Here is a 17013-nt window from a genome sequence, read left to right as displayed (position 1 = left end):
TTTTAAATATATGATTTGTGAATGAATTCAGCTATTGTACTGAAGGAAGAATGTTGTGCATGTGAATTTATGAGAAATTATACAGTATTTTAAGTGCATAGATTATGTGAATAAATATTTTATGTTTTTTATGTAAACAAGATATGATTTCGCTTTGGTTTACATCAAGTAGTTTGATGTTTGCACCTTTCATCAAATGTAGATTGGCTGTGGACATGTTGTCTCACGAGCACGAAGTTGAAGTGATAAAGTTGCGTGAGCTCATAACAGATATGAAATGCGGAAATGTTTCTGGCCTAACAGAAATTCGTCAAGAACTGGAAGCTAAACATGCTAAGGAAATGGAGGAATTATGTCAGTATTTTGAACAGAAATGTGCTGATGTTGAGAAACAGTAAGTTATTGCATGGTATTATTTAGCTTATTTGTAATTTTATGTGGCACTTGAATTTTAGTGATTATTATTACTTAATTGTTGTTTGCATTGTAATAATTGCACATTTCTATTAATATATGTGTGTTTAATAATAAGCTTGATAACAGTCTGTGAAGTTAATAATTAATATTAACGGTATATTTGGTACTGCCTCTTTCTATTCTTTACATAATGTCGTTAATAAAATATAATTTTAACATTGTGTTTATTAACTGATAAATTATACTATTTTGACTTGCACTTAAATTATGTTCTACATAAACCTTTCACTATTTACAGGAACTTATGAATAGTAGGTACTTTTTCGTGGATGAGTGAGCATAATAAAATAATTTCAAGGGAAAAATTGTTCCAGGGCCGGGTATCGAACCCGGGACCTTTGGTTAAACGTACCAACGCTCTCCCAACTGAACTACCCGGGAACTCTACCAGACACCGATCCAATTTTTCCCTCTATATCCACAGACCTCAAAGTGGGCTGACAACCGTCAAGCAACCAACATTGAGTGCACACTAACTCTGTGTGACTCAAATTGTGGTTTTCTGTTAACGAACAGTGACGTGTATTATGCAAATCAAGATTTCAGGTATAACTCCGTGTAAAGTTGAGTTCAAATCAACTTTACAGGGAGTTATACCTGAAATCTTAATTTGCATAATAAAATAGTCTGAAGTGGTCTATGGTATGTTACTCTTGATCTTTTACTGTTCATGGCTACTAATATTTTCATTGTGAGAAGACTGCTCATACCATAGGATATGGACTGAACTACGTAACACTATATCACTTCGGAATATAAAGTGTATAGGCCCTATATCAATAAAACAAAGAATATTGCAAAGATTGATTATGCCTTTGTCTTCAATTGGGGCCAGAAAGTAATGTTAATTTAGCCATTTGTAATGGTCTCAATGAATAGAACATTTTTCGACCTTCTAAACTCTGCACATTTTGTACAGGGCGATTCACAAAGTTTTACCACCACTATTGGAGCATTTTCCTGAAATGGTTTGGAACATATTTTCCTAATAAAGCGTTTTCTTATCTCACATAATTCAGGAATAATAATTAATTTTCTAAATGTGTTGGTGTGAATAGAGCTCTCAAATGTCAACACCTGCACTTACTTTACAATGCATAGAGAGTCATTGTTGGTGTGTTCAGTTGATGGTTATACATTGTGGAGTTAGCAGCTTGTTAGTTCTCTTAAGATACCATATAAATTTACAACTGAGGAATATGCTGATATGGCATTTATTTATGGTATGTGCACATGCGTGCGTGCGCAGAATGTCACCACTGTTATCCTAATTGTAAAATTTCTAATCCTGAGTAGTAGTGGAACATTTAACACACTGAGGCAAACTGGTTCACTCCCCAGTATTCGTATCCAGTATGAAAAAGTCAACAACATGATGTAGCAGAAGAAGAAAACATTCTTAACACTGTATAGTGCAATCCTCTAACTTCAAGATGTGTAGCTTGGTGTGGAGGACATTCCATGTGCATTAACTGTATCTGTATCATTTTCAAGCAAAATTTAGAGCCACAAGATCGTGCCCCTTGTGTCGAGTTCTGCACCTGGTTAAATGGAAATGGTAGAGAGTTTTACAACTGTAATATGTTCACTGATGAGTCACAATTCACATGGAATGGCATTAATAACTTACATGGGCAAATATTAACCCTAAAGCCACAGAGAAAACCAATTTTCAACATTGATTTAGTGTAAATGTATGGTGTTGTGTTCTGTATGATCAGCTCATATGACCATTCATTTTACCTGGAAACTTAAATGTCGACATATACCTATTCTTTCTACAGAACGAATTGGCACAATTACTAGACAATGTTCCCCTTGCAATGAGACTTCCTATGCACTTCAAACTTGCTCATTTCACCCTTGCTGTGAGAGATCATCTAAACCAGTATTTTCTACACTGTTGGATTGGTCAAGGAGGTCCTCATTCCTGGTTAACCAGGTTCTAGATTTGGCACCTCTTGGTTATTGCTTATGAAGGATTTTATGTAGCAGACTAAGGTAAACACATGTGGAGAATTAATTGTGTGCGTTATGGATGCCGCAGCAATGATGAAGAACTGCCCTTATAAGTTAAGGAATGTTACAACAGAAGGAGACATACGTTTGAAAATCTCTTGTAAAACTAATAATTGATGAGCAGCATGAAGTTTACAACAAGTGAGGCATCTAGTATCAAAACTGGCCAAGTTTCAAAATTTAAGAAAAGGAGTTTTAATTATAAACTCAAAGTTGTACTCTAGCTCTGTCTGGTGAAACAAGAATTTGCTACATAATCTGCCACGTCATATTAGAAATCACTGAATATAGGGTCATGCAACAAAACAGGTCACAGGTCACTCAGCCAGTGGATTCAAAACTGGCCATGTCAAGGAGTGACATAGCTTCATCCTTCTGCGGTGTTTATATTGCTGGATTATGCAACAATGTTATCAGTACACAACAATATATATATACTTATTTACTGGCTTTTAAGAAACCCGGAGGTTCATTGCCGTCCTCACATAAGCCTGTCATCGGTCCCTATCTCAACAATATATATATTCTTGAAATCACAATGATTTGAGTTATGAAGTAAGGAGCAGAGGATAGGTTTGGTCCCTTTCCTGAAAGAAGCTAGGAAAAGTGGTCAGTTTGCAAAACTGTGTAGAGACAAATTAAAGATTAACAACTTGATCTTTAGTGTAGAACAGCGGTTCCCAAACTTTTTCAACCACGGAGCCCTTTGGCAAAGGTTTCTCGTGGAGCCCCAAGAAATGTTTAGTGTTTAGTTCTATCTGTATATGTTGTATGAAGCATATTACACACGAAACATATACGGAAGTTTAAATAATAAGGTGTATATATATATATATATATATAAAGAAAACAATAGTAAAAAAGAACTGGAGACAACATTATTTAAATCTACAAAATGATAATTATAAGAAGTACCGGTAGTTAAGATATTTAAAACATGATATAATGTTACATTTACACCCGAATTAATGTGAAGAATGTGCCTGTTTCTTGCAACAGAGTTTGTCAATGTCCGGTGTCACACAAGTCAGTTGAAGATGCATATCGTCTTCTGCATCCAAACGAGCTCTATATTTTGTTTTTATAGCCATGTACTTCGAAAAGGCTGTTTCACAGAGGTGTGTAGTACCAAAAGGCAGTAAGAGCAATTTAGCTATTAAACTTAATATTGAAAGAATCTCCCCTAACAGCCCAAAACTCGGGAAGTGGTTTGCTTTCAAATGGTGCCTGACAGTGTCTGTCCGAAACCATGTCTATAAGTATTCTGCCGCATTGAGGGCTGCTGGTTTTGTCGTCACTGAAAATGGATCTACAATCCACTCATATTTCTTTCGACTCGATTCCCGAGTGTCCCTTGGAAAGTATGAATTCATATTTTGAAGCAAATTATCATAGCGCTCTTTTATTACTGCTAAGAATGAGTTATTCATTATGTTATTTTCTTCTATAAAGTTTGAAGTCAATGAGAAACATGTCAGATCCTTATTCTAGACTCTAGAACAGAGGTCTCCAAAAAGCGTATCGTCATTCGTGCTCTCGATGCTGCCCGCCAAACACAGTGCGCTGTAAGGCTAGTGAAGGGGAAGAGACTCGTACCTCAACAGATGGGAGCGATCAGTGGGGGATCACGGCAACGGTCTGCTTAAATTTACAAATAATATCAAAAGAATAAGAAATATCATACGTTTGTATATTATTTTGACATATATGAAACTGGAGCCCCGTCTGTTGCTATTGACACAAGCCATTGCAAATTCAACCTCTTCTGTTCTATGGTGTCTTTCAGTGCCTGGAAAAGATCTTCTCCAGTTGTATTTTGTAATGACATCTAGAAGACATTCAGACACAGTAAAATGTTCATTAACTCCTCGGATGAAAATGGCTAGGTGAGCTTTGTCATTTCTATCTGTGCTTTCGTCCAATGCAAGTGAGTAAGCTACAAACTGGTTAATTGTGGTTTCGACTTCAGATTCAATTACATTTACAATCTTGAACTGTAATTGGAAACAATTTTATTTTTTTAATCTTTGACTTTGTTCTGGAATCAGTATTTTAGTAACGTGCTGTACCTATCCACGATTTTACAAATGATGCTTCTGTAAAGGGCTTCATTAATTTTCCAATATTCCAAGCTAGAACATATCTAGCAAGAAGCTTTTTTTTTTTGTTTAAGACTGAGAACACGTGTGTGATTTGTGTTTGTATTTTCTTGTTTTATATTTATCAAAATATTTGTAGGCCTATGCATTTCACCTAAAATTGAACGAAAAACTGTATGTTTGTCATTCGGAACTGAGTGTAAACGTATTGTAATATACTGCTTATTATGTATAACCAACAATTATACAGATAGCCACAAAATAAATTATTTTCACATGTCCAACATGCCTGTAATTGTATGATATTCTTTGTGAAGAGTCGAGTATTGTCGTCGCATGTTGAATTTTAACACACCCTTAATAATTTTCGAACAAATGAAACATTTCACATTCTCCCCAGTAACACAAAAAATGTCTCTTCCTATTCATCCTTGAATGTATTACGCCCATGATTAGAAGACATTGGTGGAACACTCCGACCAACACAATGATAATGGCAATCCGCCACTGCTCTTCGTTTGCGCATAAACATTGAGTACAGTACAGGTGGGGATGGGTGAGGCGGAGTGCACTCATTACGTACTATCTTCGGTTCCGTTCAGGGGCGTACTCGTGAGTAGGCTTTTGGATACGTCTGCTCTAGAACGTTTTCTTTTCTTCAGTGCAGCAATTTTGTCATTAGCATTGATATGTTATTGTTGTATGATTTGAGGCTTTCTCGGCGTTGGTTCGCTAATATGTTTTCGCGGGATATCAGCCGAGTTAAGATTTTGGAATGCTCCAAGCTTGGAGCATTCCAAAATCTTAACTCGGCTGATATCCCGCGAAAACATATTAGCGTATGTTATTGTTGTTTTCTAATGCCAGGCGTTTGACAATAAAGTCATTTGACCTCTTGCACTCCAATATTTTTCAAAGATATTATCATGGCCAGCCACTGAAGCACAGATTTAGCATTGAATATAGTCTTCTGTTTCTCTTGTACTGATGTGGTGAATTCATTAATTTTTTTTTAATGTCTGCCAAGTAACATAATTTGCACAACCATTCCTGATCATTCAAATAATCTGCTGGCAAACTCTTTTGGTCATTCAAAAGTGAAGACAACGTGTATCAAGCGACAACCATCGCACTTCTGTGTGTAATAAATAACTAATAAAAATGACTTGTGTATACTTCCCATATCTTCATACAGGATTTTGAGTAGCCTACACTGCAAAGGTCGTGCCTTAACAAAGTTGATAATTTAGACGTTGTCTACAGTAGTACTTGCTGTAATAATGTTGGTATTTTTTTTCATTGTGAGGGCATGTCGGTAGAGTATGCAATGACTACTTGTGCAGTTTTTTTTTTTTAACTTTCTTGATCCTTGTGACAGCTCCAGTAACAGGACCTACCATGGTCTTTGCGTCATCTGTGCACACATTAATGTAATTGTCCCAAGGTATCGATGAAGGATGGATAGAACAGAGGAAAATTCTCTCCAGCACCAGGACTCGAACCTGGGTTTTCAGCTCTATGTGCTGACACTTCATCCACTAAGCCACACCCGATTCCAGTTCCCATGCCAGATCGAATCTCCTCAGTTTAAGTTCTACTTTCAGTTTTCCCTTTGGTGGCCTACCCTCATGTACTGTGTCACAGAATATGTGACAGCGGCACAATGTCCAACGCACTGTGTACAGAGGTGCACTCATTACGAGTGACTAAGCGACCGGGATCGAACAAGATGAGCGCCATCTTGAATCACTAAGTTATTACTTACGCATATTATATTATTATTATTATGTACTTTGGTACATCATAATAGAACCATGGTATCGAGTTTTCAATGAAGACATATATCAGGGAAAAAAATTCAGTACTGCTTGTAGGGGATGGCAATGACTTGCAGAACAAAATATCTTCATGTAAAGAACTTGAAAATTCGTACCGCACAAACGTCATTAGCACAGCTAATCTGGCAACGTCCGTAGATTCGTCAAGTTGTAGCAAAAATTTCGTTTGACTGATATGGGAAATTATGGTATTTTTAACATCATTTGATCTCTTTACACACAGTGTTATTTAATAAGGGCACACTGGAGATCAAGTTTGCAGTTCTTTCGTCCACCATGCACTTCACTACTTTCACTAATAGTGGTTTTATAAGAATTTCGGCAAGGATGTGAGGTTTACCAGTAACACCCAGGTCATGACTGACCAAGTACGACGCTTTCAGTGCTTTCTAGTTATTTGTCTTTACATGAGATGAAATTTTTGTCTGAACTGCATGGAGTTCGTCATATTTTCTCTTGAAGTAGTCTGCAGTTTTATTTGTGAAGTCAGGAACAGTTTCGAACTGTTGTCTAAGCTTGGCAGAGAACATAGAACTATTGGGCAAAACTTTGTTACATATCACACACTGTGGTCGTCCATCAGAAAACTCGTGAAGCCCATATCCAAATATGAATGACAATATTTTCGTTTTTTTACTTCCTTTCGATACCTCTACACTAAAGCAGGATCATGTGCAGCATATTCTGAACTCAATCCCAAAGAATTCGCACTATCTTCTTCGAAAGTAAGGTTACACCTGTTGTTATCCCCCTTTGACTGAGCACAGGTTGATGGCTGATGACTCTAGTAATCTATTATTTCCGTTTCTATCTATCAAGAAGAAATCAAACTACTTTCTGAGAAAGTACTTTTCGCTTGATGGAAGTAGTTTACGTTTTTCGCACTAGAGGCTAGATGGAAGCAGAAATTTTTGTCATCTTCATAACTGCCGCGGTCAGAGCCCCTGAGACTTACTTGCGGAGCCCCAAGGACTCCGCGGAGCACACTTTGGGAACCACTGGTGTAGAAGAATGTCTCGAAAGCATTAAGATACCAGAAGTAGATCCGGAAGAAATGGAGAGGAATAGAAGAGTCCTGAAGGAGAAAATTAGGGGATTGGTGTCAAGGAGCATTGGAAATGAATCAGCTTGGGCAACATTAATGAAAATAGCAAGGTAAGCACGACACGGAGTTCATCAGACAGACATGGAATGCAGAAAGAAGCAACTTTAAGCAATTGAGAGAAGCCTATGACGTCATCTGAGGAGTAAATATCAACACATAGAGGAAATCTAAAAAACACGTCAAAATTCCTGCAATCAGCATTTTGAGGCGATTCCAAGGCGAGTACGTGAGTTGCAGAGTCAGGTAAAAACAAGGCAAGTGAAGAAAAATGGAACAGATCCAAGGAGCAGTGATGAAGGAATAAAGATGAATAGTAAAAAGAAACATGATTTAAGAAGTGGTGTAGTGGGGAAAAATACAAGAAAATAGTAGGGGGTAACCAAGGATATCAATAGGAAGTGAAGTGAAGTGAGGGGAGGATATAATCATATAAGTGTGGGGTCAGTAGTGGAGAAGTGGGGAAATATAGATAGATAGGCTGGTGAATGAGAGGTGACAAGATACATTTAAAGAGAACAAGAGTGGAAGAGAGAAGGAAGTAAGTTATGACTTGCATAAATTTGCTATGTAATAAGGTGGGAGGGCATTGTATACAAAGTATGTGAAGTGTCATCTCACCAGAAGTAAGTGCTTAACGACAAATATTGTAACTTTTATTACAAAACAATAGTCACTTCCAATAATTTAAACTCTTCCGTCAACAATGGGATTTCCACTCCACACAGTAACACAGTATTCGTTATTGCACTCCACCGACGACAATGACAATTTACTTGGATTATTGAGAACAACAATGAACTGTTAATCTTAACTAATGTTCACAAAGCACTATTTACAAAACAGAACTATCAATTCTCAGTTCACAGTTCGTTTGCCTTGGCTAGTTCTTCCAGCTCCATCACTTGAGTTCACAGTATCTCGAACCCTAGACCTTCAGAGACAGTCCACTGAACTTCGAACTCAGGTCCCCCAATTGCGGTCCACTGCACTCGAACTCCGGACTTCCGGCGACAGTTCACTGGCCAGGATGCTCACAGCTGCAGACACACTCAAGTCGAACTCCGGTCTCGAAGCTGGCTTCACTGCTACACAAGACTAACTGGCTTGCTGTCCAAATCTGATCTCCTCTCGGAGGCTGGCTTCCTTTTATTTGCTCGGCAATGCTTCGCGGGCCTTCCGGACGTTTCTGTTACTGGACAATTCGTTTTCGAGAATAATCTGTCACGCTGCTCCCCCTTCACCTCGCGCCGCAGTTGGCTTTCTTCCCCTCTCGGCATGCACCAGCGTGCCGTCCATCGCCTTACGTTGCGCCCCTCTAGGGACGCGTGATCGAGTCTCGACGGGCTGTCACAATATATATCATATCATATCATCCATATGTTTCATTTCTGCAATGTTGGCAACAAACATTTTTAAGTTTTGCATTGTCAACACACAACTTGTGGAGGTTTGAATTCATTATAATGGAGACGAGATTTATTATGTACGACAGATCTTTCATTGGAATTAGCAGAAGTAGCTGACTGGCACGGTCTTAGAGGACACTCATCTTACCTGCTTTCTCTGCGTGGTTTTCCTAAGATGCAAGGATTAATTTTTATGCATTTTGCAAGGAAAGTGAACTATGGATCTACTTGTCTTCAATGACCAAAGTAAACTTTTTTACCTTCATGGTTCACCAAGAAATTCATTTTTGGATGACGAAATCTTGCTATGAAGAATGATTACATTGCAAGAATTGTGAGTCGAATTTCGATTTTTGGTGGATCTCATTTCAATGATTGATTTGAGTTTCAACGACTGTGGTAGATAGCACTATCTACAGATGACCAAGTTATGACTCAACTCTGTGACTGAACAAACTGTGCTTCATAGATTAGCCTTAGCATTGACTATGCTACTTTTATGTTTCAATAAGTTAGTTACAATTTCTATTAGGTTTCTTGTCTTAAAAATTTTTGTGACGTGGAGTGAAACACATGCTTAACAGATTTAATACTGTCACACAAATTTACATCATTTTCCCATTTGTAGACCATTCATTTCTACCTCCTCACTTGTTTTTGGGAGGATTGAAAAACAAGTTAAGAAACACGAAAAACTTACAAACTTGCAAACCTTGATGAATATGAACATCTTCACCAGGGAACTGTTTTTCCTCTGCATGAGGCTTGTAAATTTTATGGTTGGAAATCTGAAACTGCTGATGTAATGAAGCCTCCTTGTGATTGGCATTTTCCTTTAGTCAAAAGGAATTATTATTAAAGAAAACAAACAACACCGTTTACTGTCCTTGCAAGAGGTGAAGGGTAAATCGGTGACTCAATGAGTCCTAACACGGTGAGTGAAGGAATTTCTCTTTCTGTTCTAAAACTAAAGACATGAAAAATGTCTGGGAAAAACATTTTGGTCCAACATGGGAAGCTTTTCAGTCATTATAATTTTACAAGGTCATAATCTTATCTAGTGTAAGAGCTTCCACTGGTCATGAGAGTTCTAGTACCATCCCTGATGTCTCTGCCAGTGGTTCATGTGAAATGCCAGATATGGTAGGTAATCTGAGGGCTAGTTGAGAACTTAAATATATTACTTAGTATGTGTAAACAGAGTCTGTCATAATACTGCTCTGTGCGCACCTGTGAAATAATGGTTAGCGCATCTAACTGCGAAACCAAGTGGCTGGGTTTGAATCCTGGTTGGGACAAGTTACCTTGTTGAGGTTTTTTCCAGGGTTTTCCCTCAACCCAATTAGGGTTGCCAACCCTCCCATATTTCCTGGGATCTCCCATATTTTCCCCTATTTTTTAACATTCTCCTGGCTCCCATATTTTTCTTCTCTTCAAGCATTTTTCTCCCTTTTTTCTGCATAAGATAAGAAATCTTTATTGTAAATATTTGATTTTGCCGTGGATGATAATGATTTATTATGATGATTTTTGTTGTTCAAGACGTGCAGTAAAATGTGCAGTCTTTTCAGAAAATAATGCTTGCCAGAAATTGATTGAAAAATGAAACCATGTTAATGTTATAACACTGGCTAGTTTTATTTTAAGCACACCAAATAGTAATGATCATGAACAATAACACTGGTCAACAATGATTTTGTTAAATAAATAATTTCGGGTGTTTCTTATGTATTGCCATCTGCTGATTCCAAAAATGAAGTCAGAATTTTCCATCACCCACCATTTTTTTATTTTATTTTGAAAATAAATTTGTTCGTGTTTATTAGCATTTGTGGTATACAACATGATGATTACAAGGTGTATTTTACATTTATATTTCATTACATTGTGTCAACTATTGACTTGTAACATTTGGTATTGTTGCCTGTGAATTCACGAATAACAACAATGACATTTCCCTCACAAAACTGTGATTGTAAGGTAAATTTCCCAGATGAATAGAAGCTTTCTTTAAAGAAAGAAGCTAATCCTGTGCTCTCTTCCATTGTCAATTGAATTGTGATAGAAGTGTATAATACCGTACCTAATAGTGCATTGTAAGGAGTAGTGCATAATGTATAAGAAACATGTCTTGAAAGTGTCTCATTGTTAGAAAAACTTCTGTTAAGTATGTGGTGAGCTCACTTTAAAATCGCAGAGGCCAAATTTTACTCCTCTAGTTAGAAGAGCTTATGACTGTTATTTTAACAAAATAGACCAGAACAAGACATGGGCCCGGAAATCTGTTGTGCTAAATGTGTACCTAACACTATTAACTACCTGGTTAAAAGGATCCTGTCATATGCCTTTTGCAGTCCCAATGACATGGCGCGAACCTAAGGATCATTTGACAGACTGCTACTTCTGCTTGACAAATATATCTGGAATAAGTTCGAAGTCCAGACACTGTTAAATATAAATTTTTAGCTTCTGCAATTCGGCCGGTGCTTCAAGGGCCAGGACTTCCCATACCAACTCCACCAGATGATATTACATTGACTGAAGTAATTCAAAGTGTTCCTGATGTTCAGAATGAATTACAAAATGGTCCAGATTTTGTGGAAGATGATACTATAAATGAACCTCACTTTCTAACACAGGAGGATTTAAATGATTTGGTTCGGGATCTTGGTTTATGTAATAGCAAGGGAGAATTACTCGTCTCAAGATTGAAAGGCTGGAAGTTGCTGCAGGTAACACCAAAATAAGTTTCTTTCATCAACGCCAAAAGGAATTTGAGCATTTGTTTTCTAAAGAGTAGGACCTAGTTTTTTTGGAATGATGTTGAGAATTTGTTCGATTCACTGGATGTTGAGCATAAACCTGAGGATTGGCGTTTGTCAATAGACTCCTCAAAAACAAGTTTGAAAGGATGATTACTACATAATGGAAACAAATATCCATCCATTCCTTTAGCTCATGCAGTTGGTAAGAAGGAAAATTATGAGAATATGAAGCTCTTACTATCTACTATCAAGTGTGACAATTTTTCTTGGCAGATATGTGGGGATTTGAAAGTAATAGGTATCTCACTTGAATTATAGCTTGGCTATACTAAATTTTGCTGCTTCTTGTGCATGTTGGATAGCAGAGATAAAAGTAATCACTATATAAAAAAAGAACTGGTCAAAGAGAAAGTCACTTTAATCCAGGACAAGATAATGTTCTTCACCAACCACTTACTTGTAACTTCTGAAAAAATCTTATTACCTCCACGGCATATCAAACTAGGCTTGATTAAGAATTTTGTGAAAGCAATGGATCGTGATGGCACTGCATTTCTGTTCCTGAAAAATTAGTTCCCAAGATTCAGTGAAACTAAACTAAAAGCAGGGATACTTGTCGACTTGAAAAAAGTGAACTGATGAAAGATATGCAATTTGAAAACCAGTTAAATATGCAAGAAGCAGCTGCATGGTTGTATTTAAAAAATGTTGTCACGAACTTTTTAGGAAACTTCACGTCTGAGAACTACAGAGAACTTGTCAGTGAGATGATTGAGAACTACAAGTTCATGGGATGTAATATGTCTTAAAAATACATTTCTGCATCCCATCTCGATTTCTTTCCTGAAAACCTAGGGCTGTGAGCGACAAGCACGGGGAGCATTTCCACCAAGGCATCTTGGAAATGGAAAGGTGCTACCAGGGTAAATGATGTCCAAATATGTTGGCAGACTATTGTTGGATATTGAAGAGAGATCTATCTCAAGCAAAGTACAGCCGAAAATATGCTTCACATACATTTTAGGTCAATAAATGTAATATCAGCTAAGATATCGTAATACTATAATGTATTGATACGAAAAATGTTTTTCACGTGATTACTCAAAAACCCTGGGTGATAGAAAAGTTCTGTAAAAAGATTTGAAATCAGCACAAAAAAGTCACGTAGAATCACCCATTGTTTCCCATTTAACAGACAAAAGTTTAAATTTTGTTGACCAGTGTAATTAGACAGATGTTCGAAACAGGAGCATGAGACACATAATCAAACCAGAGCTGCAAACTGCAATCGACTTCAACTATTATACAAGACAAAACCTGTCTGAAAATATTCTTAATTTAAGCCTAGCTGCCTTAAGTGTATTATAAAGTTGTTTTTAGTAACTTAACCGAATGATTTTTCCATTTTATATGCGAAATTTTGTCGATTCTTTAGTCTCTCATATTTCCTTAAAAAAAAAAAAAAAAAAAAATTGGTAAACCTAGTCTTTCATAATATTGTTGGTGTTCACACCTGTGAAGTAATGGTTAGCACATCTGACTGCAAAACCAGGTGGCCCGGGTTTGAACTGTGGTTGAGGTTTTTTTCGATGTTTTCCCTCAACCCAATATGAGAAAATGCTGGGTAACTATCGGTGTGGGAGCCTGGACTCATTTCACCGGCATTATCACCTTCATCTCATTCAGATGCTGATACAGCATCATAAAATAACTCACTAAAAAAATACTGCTGCTATAATAGTGTATGTAAGTTTCTAACGTTGTGTTTAAGTTTTAAGTGAATTGCGATTATAGTAAAAGAGAAATCTACTGTGTACAGTAGAGGTCTGCATTGGATGTTTTCACTCGAGCGCCAAGTAGTTCATAGCATAATCCGATAGGTAGCGCACATGCATGATGGGTAAAATTGTCGCGAGTGATAAATCCTCGAACGGTATAAGCCGAGCGTTAGACATTCGTTCTTGTTACAGTGATGAACTGTGTAGTAACATCATAGATGTATATCATTTCAAAACTTTGCAGTGTTTAACTTACCTCTCCATACTACAACTGCAAAACTTGCTTTAAAATGTAATATAAGTGTTGTAGGTAAATGTCCCCCCCCCCCCCACAGGAATGATTTTGTTTTTGCCATATCTAATAGATGTTATTGGATGTAAATGTAATTATTATAAATGGAGAACACAATACGATAATGCAAGAAATGTATCAAGCTTTCTAGTAATAATAATAATAATAATAATAATAATAATAATAATAATAATAATAATAATAATAATAATAATAATAATAATAATAATAATCTCTAATAATTAGTGTATCAATCTTTGCGTCTGTAACAGTTGTGCAGGATGATTATTCGTTTTATTATATTTTCTGTGATGTTATCTCTGTATTAATATTGTATTAATTTACTGCTATATAATAATATTTTGTAAAACGTTTCTACATTGTTGCAATATATAGGAGGAACACTATGTATGGACCTAACAAATTATATATGTGGTAAATCAAATACTGAATAATTATTAATTAGGAATAATAACTGTATATCGAAGTTTTTCATACCGGTACTATTTTATTTATAACTTCATGTTACTGTTTTGGTATGTTCCATTAAGTGTTTGTCATAAACGCAGAAAATAAAGCCTTATTTTTACCGTGTGAGCAAAACATATGTGTATCTTATCTGTCGCCTTCCATACAAGATAAGACATGCTGGTGAGATGACCTTGTATTGTGCTTCTATTTATTATGAGCATATCACGACCGATCTTATCTCACTCAAGTGTGCGACATTCTATCGAGTTCAAGCGAGCGATTTAACTCCAATGCAGCACTCTGGTGTACAGTATTCTTCTAAGTTTTATAAAATTTTTAGTAATATTTCAAAAGTTATTTTGATGCTATAATGCAGTTTTATTATTATTAAGAAACGTTAAATAGTAATGTCAAATTCATGTAGTTAATTTAAGAAATTGTTAGCCTTTTTTTCTTTTGGTAGGTTATTTCACGATGCTGTATCAACGACTAGGTTATTTAGCATCGATGGATGATGAAATGAGGCCCAGGATTTGCTACAGATTACCTGATATTCACTTTATGGTTGGGGAAAACCTCGGGAGGGGGGATCCAACCAGGTAATCAGCACAAATGGAAATCAAACCTACACCCAAGTACAGCTCTTTTCATTAGGCAAACACCTCTACCAATTGAGCTACGCCGGTGGCTTATTTAGCTTTTTTCAGAAAATGTATAATTAAAAAAAATAGTAAAATTGTATAAAGTTGCAAAAAAACCGGCTAAGTCAAAATTAAAAACAAGTGAAAGTATATATTAATTACCGTACGAAATAATTTTAAATATGAAGGGAAACTAAATGTACAACAGTTAACTATGTAACAATGAAAAAACAACATACAAGTTTCTTAATTATCATCAGTTCGTCTCTGGAAGTTTTTACTGAATGTGGAATAATTAGCCTTAAGTGACATGGCTGTTTTGATATTAGGCACCTCAAGAAAACAGCTACAAGAGTGGGAACTGTATCCATTTTGTGATATTATTAAATTTTGCCTCAATTTCAAATTTTCAATAATCTGTAATGACTTAACTGTAACTTGAACCCCATTTTTTATTTACATTTTTTGCTCCATTTGACCTCAGGAAGGTCCTCCCTAAGTGGCGGTAATACTTCGTGAATCACCCTGTATATAATATGTTACCAATGTGAATCACCTTATATTATATTATGTTACCAGCAGTGGAAGGAGTCCAGTTGAAATTCCCCTTAAATAAGCTATTCTTCATTTAAAATGATGAAGACACGTTACATTCTAATTTTATTCCAAATTGCAGTATAGTTTGTTCGAATTCCACATAAACATCTAAAATCAAATGCAAAATCGCATTGAAGTCAAATGTTAATTAAAGGCAGTAAGATGGAAAGGACAGCTCCGATTTCATTGAACCTAACAATGAGAGTGTGCATATTGCTTTAGCTATTCTAACAGAACACGTGGAGTAGATGTTGCCAGAATGTATGCAACATATGTAATTAATATCCAAGAATGCGATTAGAAGAGAGTAGACATGACAACTATGTCTATGCCTTAGTCACACCACGGTAGCTGACTCAGAACACAAAGGAAGCCAACATTGTCGCTATATCAATGACTTGCTAGTGGCTAACTATTTTGCCAGGGTGTAATGCTGAAGAGACTGAGGCACTTTTTCGTTGCTGCAAACGTGTTTTCAGAAGTTCAGTATTATAAATGCATATCATACAATAAGCTGATTTTCAGTACAAAATATAAGTAGATTTTGTACAGTTTTTTTGCAACATTTCACCTATTTGTGACCCTAACACACAAGGGTATACAAATTAAAATCTCCTTTCTTGCAGTAAGAAAATATTAGTCAGTGATTTAAATAATTTCTCTGTATTGGAACATATTGCTAAATGACATGGTGCTCTCTTCCCATTATTACATTCTGTATTTGTTTATCATGATTCTGATACTCTTCTGAATTACGTATTATCTCTTTCCATAATTTCTTCCTTTGATATTCTTCTTGAACTATGGGTATAATCAGAGCCTTCTTTAGTTACAAGCCGGGGCATGGGTAGGTTTGGCAACGCAGAGTGGAGGCGGGAGATTTTAGAGTGATATTATGTTTGCTCATTGCTTTAGTTATACGTAACGCGTATTTTTTCAATATTACTTCATGCACAAAGGTAAGATCAAGATTCAGAGTAGTGATGTAAATTATTACGGGTTCGAAAATAGTGTTTTATTGCAATCAATTAGCTATACTTCAGAATACGGCGTGAGTAGGCTACTTACATACAAAGGCTGCCACTTAAAATAATTACAAAAAAAAACATGTTTTTGATAGTACGAAGGTAAATAAATAAATAAAAAAGATATTCCTTGCACCGAAAATAATAAATCAATAATGCAATAAAGACGTAAGTTCCTACGCAGTATTCTTAAGTTCCTTTCAGTTAACAAATTTGTGGCTAGCAAATTGACAATGTTTTGCGACTTAATAGTGTTTCATCTGTGAAAGGTTTAGGATATATTTTAATATTATCTTATGCGATTATCTATCGTGTTTTTCTACAAATATTTCAGATGCCTAGAAAGTGCTGTGTGCCTATGTGTCGTAGCAACTACACTTATAATTAAAAAAAAAATAAATAAAAAACATACTTGTTATTTTATTGATGGTACAAGGGAAAATAAATAAATGCTTAAAGAAATGTTACTTGTGCCAAAAATAAATAAAATAATGACGTAC

At 36.1% G+C, this 17013-nt stretch overlaps 1 protein-coding gene across 4 annotated transcripts in view; it reads right to left on the bottom strand.

Annotated features, from left to right (window-relative positions):
- Positions 1–17013, bottom strand: part of LOC138693789 (uncharacterized) — a 180436-nt gene that overhangs the window by 32958 nt on the left and 130465 nt on the right. For 2 of the 4 annotated variants that reach the window (XR_011330449.1, XM_069817589.1), the window contains exon 2: positions 7943–8882. The exons of the other annotated variants lie outside the window; for them this stretch is intronic. The gene's annotated coding sequence lies outside the window, so the exon portion shown is untranslated. Of the gene's footprint in view, positions 1–7942; positions 8883–17013 lie in introns of those variants that run through there. 4 annotated transcript variants of the gene reach the window in all.

This window comes from Periplaneta americana, unplaced genomic scaffold (assembly GCF_040183065.1).
Source record: "Periplaneta americana isolate PAMFEO1 unplaced genomic scaffold, P.americana_PAMFEO1_priV1 scaffold_21, whole genome shotgun sequence".
In the NCBI taxonomy this organism is placed as follows: Eukaryota; Metazoa; Arthropoda; class Insecta; order Blattodea; family Blattidae; genus Periplaneta; species Periplaneta americana.
This window is presented reverse-complemented; position numbering and strand designations above follow the sequence as displayed.